Source organism: Strongylocentrotus purpuratus, unplaced genomic scaffold (assembly GCF_000002235.5).
Source record: "Strongylocentrotus purpuratus isolate Spur 01 unplaced genomic scaffold, Spur_5.0 spur5_scaffold_13, whole genome shotgun sequence".
NCBI classification, from domain to species: domain Eukaryota; kingdom Metazoa; phylum Echinodermata; class Echinoidea; order Camarodonta; family Strongylocentrotidae; genus Strongylocentrotus; species Strongylocentrotus purpuratus.
Genome location: NW_022145598.1, coordinates 6840142 through 6845808, shown reverse-complemented (window position 1 = coordinate 6845808; position 5667 = coordinate 6840142). Strand labels below are relative to the sequence as shown.

Below are 5667 nucleotides of genomic sequence, written 5' to 3'. Positions count from 1 at the left end.
AGTGTTGCCAATTTGTGCTTGATTGATCACAACGTAAACAATTCTTTACCTTCTTATTTTTAATCAGAATTTGCTCAAACATACATGTAAATGATCGGTCAATAAAACAAATAACAATTTAATGGACATAAACACTCAGATACACGCGACAATGACAATAAAGTAGGCCTAGACAGAAAAAAAGTATAGCACCTTGGACTTGGTACAGAGATGCTATGAATTGTTTTGCCTAATGAAAATGAAAATGGTTTTAATTGTGCTCAACTGAATGTCGTAATCATATTTTAAAACATTGAGGAAATTAAATACATATTACACAAAATAACATTCTTATTTTTGCTCTCAATGAAACTAGATTGGACGATAGAATTCAGGATACAAAAATTAAAATAACTCATGATTTGATTCATATACGGACCGTAACGGGCAAGGAAGTGGAGTTGCAATTTATGTCCACGAAAGTATGAAAATTAAACTCACATAACATCTTTACAAAAATATATCAATAAAGTAAATGGATGTATACAGAATTTGCCAAATGGTGTTTAATAATTAAGTATAATGGAATAAAATTCTAGACCTTTTTATCTGAAAACATGTTTATACTGTAAGAACAGATGTTTGTTCTTATCACCATGCATTTTTTTTCTTCAATTGACAAATGTACTCTGAACTCATGGGCCTTGATCAAGTGATATAGTGTGCAGATGGTGTCAAGTTATCCAAATATGTTTTTAAAGGTGAATTCTACCCTGATATGAAGCTAGTTTTAATAGGAGCAGGAAAATGAAAGGAACAAGCCAGTGAAAGTTAATTCGATAACAAATCAGAATATGTACAAAATTTAATAACAAACAGAAATTTGTACTTTCCCTCAAGAAAATTTTCAGCCTGCTCGTTATAATAAAAGCAATGTATAGCAAACATGTTTTTATACAACCCCTTTTATGGAAAAAATCTATTGTCCTCTATATATATATACTGACATTTAAATAAAAGTTAATGAACTTTTATATACAGAGTAAATGAGAGGGGAGCTCATAAATTATGCTACAGTGTGCAATTTGTGCTTGATTGATCACAACGTATCTAATGAAATTAAAGATTATAATCATGATGCAATTAAGGAATACACATTTTCCAAATATAAAATGTAATTGGAGATATAGCAAAGATATTTCAAAGGAATTAAACAATAAATTTTCTAAATATAAGATTGCTCTCTTTATTCTGCAAAATGCAAACAAAGTAATCACATTAAAAAATACATTAAATTAACATTTTAACTACAAATGTTTTTCTTCCTTATTATTTGGCCTGAGGCCCATGGCAAGTAGTTCACTATAATGACAAATATAAGGAGCGGGAGGGACCAAAAAAGGGTTACCGGTAAACATAAAATATGGTCCCGCACAAAATCACTCCATTTGTGCCCCTCGTCGTGTTATAAGTACTGACAAAGTCTCGTCAGACTTAACACAGTTAATTAGCTTAAAAAGACAAGTCAAGGATGGGAGTCTTCATGTACAGGTTCCTTGAGTACACATTCCAATGTCAAATGCTTTTCAAGGAAACCGAAAATGCAGTCATTATAGACAGGTGGTCTTTCTATACATCTGCCTGGTATACTTTGGCATGATTCAAACTGGACTTTTCGCAGATCTGTGTAAATTATGTAATGCAAGATGATGACCAGTTTCAATATCTGAGCTGTGCAGCATCCATTTGGGGAAAAAAAAAGTAAAATTTAAACTCATCACTGTGTCAAAGGGACGTGTATGTGATCCACTGCATAGCAGATAGGGGAACGACTGCAAAGTGATACGAGTACCACATTAATGTAGCAGTAACAAGAGGGGGACCAAATGCGTGGTGGATACGTGGACCACTCCTTGGCACAATGGACCTCACTGCGTAGTGACAAAAGTACCGCAATAGGGATTTTTAGATTTGCAGCATCCATTTGAGAAAAAAAAGTAAAATTAACAATGGTAAGAGCAAAAGATCTGTCCTGGTGGAAGATTCCACCGAGAGGACAGAATATCAACTGGTCTAAGCCAGAATCCTGGTGCCTCATTAAGTTTAAACTCAGAGCTCCTTGGCCCTCATCACTGTGTCAAAGGGACGTGTATGTGATCCACTGCATAGCAGATAGGGGAACGACTGCAAAGTGATACGAGTACCACATTAATGTAGCAGTAAACAAGAGGGGGACCAAATGTGTGGTTGATTTTTTACCATGTATGATGTAATGAAAGCAAAATGTATCTAAGTAATCTGGGTGAATATGTTGTGTGTTATAAATGTCTGTATTATTTTCAATGTTTCTCTATTCATTTCCTCTTCAGCGATATCCAGCACCGCCGGATCAGGACAAGGTGCATGGCCAGAACGGCAAAAGGGCCCCAATGCTCTAGGAATGCTAAAGAACGGCTAGAATACCGGGACTATTGCCGGCAGCATTGTAAGTACTGACAAAGTCTCGTCAGACTTAACAGTTAATTAGCTTATAAAGACAATTAAGCAATTTAAAGGGAAACATTTGTATAAAGACCACTCAAGGCAGGCAGTCTTCATGTACAGGTTCCTTGAGTTCACATTCCAATGTCAAACGCTTTTCAAGGAAACCGAAAATGCGGTCATTATAGACACTTGGTCTTTCTATACAGGTGGTTGTATTACTCAAAATATATAGGGTCCTTGCCCTTCTTTGGGTAAAATGGATAATTCCCCTTCTTTGTTCGAGTGACATATACCACGTTTAAACAAAATATCAAAGCTGCTAACCATGAAGATACCGAAATCATTAAAAAAAGAATTTATAAAATATGAAAAAGAACCCCTATCAGGACTAAAAGAGCCCCCATAAGAATTCTGAAAATCTGCCTGGTATACTTTGGCATGATTCAAACTGGACTTTTCGCAAATCTGTGTAAATTATGTAATGCAAGATGATGACCAGTTTCAATATCTGAGCTGTGCAGCATCCATTTGGGAAAAAAAAGTAAAATTTAAACTCATCACTGTGTCAAAGGGACGTGTATGTGATCCACTGCATAGCAGATAGGGGAACGACTGCAAAGTGATACGAGTACCACATTAATGTAGCAGTAACAAGAGGGGGACCAAATGCGTGGTGGATACGTGGACCACTCCTTGGCACAATGGACCCCACTGCGTAGTGACAAAAGTGCCACAATAGGGATTTTTAGATTTGCAGCATCCATTTGAGAAAAAAAAGTAAAATTAATAATGGTAAGAGCAAAAGATCTGTCCTGGTGGAAAATTCCACCGGGAGGACAGCTAGAATATCAACTGGTCTAAGCCAGAATCCTGGTGCCTCATTAAGTTTAAACTCAGAGCTCCTTGGCCCTCATCACTGTGTCAAAGGGACGTGTATGTGATCCACTGCATAGCAGATAGGGGAACGACTGCAAAGTGATACGAGTACCACATTAATGTAGCAGTAAACAAGAGGAGGACCAATGAAAGCAAAATGTATCTAAGTAATCTAGGTGAATATGTTGTGAGTTATAAATGTCTGTATTATTTTCAATGTTTCTCCATTCATTTCCTCTTCAGCGATATCCAGCACCGCCGGATCAGGACAAGGTGCATGGCCAGAACGGCAAAAGGGCCCCAATGCTCGAGGAATGCTAAAGAACGGCTAGAATACCGGGACTATTGCCGGCTGCATCGTAAGTACTGACAAAGTCTCGTCAGACTTAACAGTTAATTAGCTTAAAAAGACAATTAAGCAATTTAAAGGGAAACATTTGTATAAAGACCACTCAAGGCAGGCAGTCTTCATGTACAGGTTCCTAGAATTCACATTCCAATGTCAAACGCTTTTCAAGGAAACCGAAAATGCGGTCATTATAGACAGTTGGTCTTTCTATACAGGTGGTTGTATTACTCAAAATATATAGGGTCCTTGCCCTTCTTTGGGTAAAATGGATAATTCCCCTTCTTTGTTCGAGTGACATATACCACGTTTAAACAAAATATCAAAGCTGCTAACCATGAAGATACCGAAATCATTAAAAAAAGAATTTGTAAAATATGAAAAAGAACCCCTATCAGGACTAAAAGAGCCCCCATAAGAATTCTGAAAATCTGCCTGGTATACCTTGGCATGATTCAAACTGGACTTTTCGCAAATCTGTGTAAATTATGTAATGCAAGATGATGACCAGTTTCAACATCTGAGCTGTGCAGCATCCATTTGGGAAAAAAAAGTAAAATTTAAACTCATCACTGTGTCAAAGGGACGTGTATGTGATCCACTGCATAGCAGATAGGGGAACGACTGCAAAGTGATACGAGTACCACATTAATGTAGCAGTAACAAGAGGGGGACCAAATGCGTGGTGGATACGTGGACCACTCCTTGGCACAATGGACCCCACTGCGTAGTGACAAAAGTGCCACAATAGGGATTTTTAGATTTGCAGCATCCATTTGAGAAAAAAAAGTAAAATTAATAATGGTAAGAGCAAAAGATCTGTCCTGGTGGAAAATTCCACCGGGAGGACAGCTAGAATATCAACTGGTCTAAGCTAGAATCCTGGTGCTTCATTAAGTTTAAACTCAGAGCTCCTTGGCCCTCATCACTGTGTCAAAGGGACGTGTATGTGATCCACTGCATAGCAGATAGGGGAACGACTGCAAAGTGATACGAGTACCACATTAATGTAGCAGTAAACAAGAGGAGGACCAAATGTGTGGTTGATTTTTTACCAGGTATAATGTAATGAAAGCAAAATGTATCTAAGTAATCTGGGTGAATATGTTGTGTGTTATAAATGTCTGTATTATTTTCAATGTTTCTCTATTCATTTCCTCTTCAGCGATATCCAGCACCGCCGGATCAGGACAAGGTGCATGGCCAGAACGGCAAAAGGGCCCCAATGCTCTAGGAATGCTAAAGAACGGCTAGAATACCGGGACTATTGCCGGCAGCATTGTAAGTACTGACAAAGTCTCGTCAGACTTAACAGTTAATTAGCTTAAAAAGACAATTAAGCAATTTAAAGGGAAACATTTGTGTAAAGACCACTCAAGGCAGGCAGTCTTCATGTACAGGTTCCTTGAGTTCACATTCCAATGTCAAACGCTTTTCAAGGAAACCGAAAATGCGGTCATTATAGACAGGTGGTCTTTCTATACAGGTGGTTGTATTACTCAAAATATATAGGGTCCTTGCCCTTCTTTGGGTAAAATGGATAATCCCCCTTCTTTGTTCGAGTGACATATACCACGTTTAAACAAAAAATCAAAGCTGCTAACCATGAAGATACCGAAATCATTAAAAAAAGAATTTGTAAAATATGAAAAAGAACCCCTATCAGGTTCCTTGAGTACACATTCCAATGTCATGTGGGCATTATAGACAGGTGGTCTTTCTATACAGGTGGTTGTGAAAGAAGCTTTCACTTAAACAAAAAATCAACGCTGCTAAGCATGAAGATGCCGAAATCATTAAAAATTTGTTAAAAAGAATTTGTAAAATTTGACCGGAAAACCATCAGTACCCAGACTCTTGTTATTCATAGTTTTGAGTGCATCAGTACATTCTTGTAAAGATATAAGAACATCACATTTTTTCTGCAAATCATCTGAAAGTTTGGGACATTCTATAGTATTCGACAAGAAATTATTGATATC

The 5667-nt window shown here is 37.3% G+C and overlaps 1 long non-coding RNA gene across 1 annotated transcript; it reads left to right on the top strand.

Annotated features, from left to right (window-relative positions):
- Nucleotides 1-2125: 2125 nt before the first annotated feature.
- On the top strand, nt 2126-4960 carry LOC115922962. Its single transcript, XR_004063699.1, has 3 exons — nt 2126-2464; nt 3583-3698; nt 4851-4960. It is a non-coding gene; the product is annotated as an uncharacterized LOC115922962 (long non-coding RNA).
- The last annotated feature ends 707 nt before the right edge of the window (nt 4961-5667 follow it).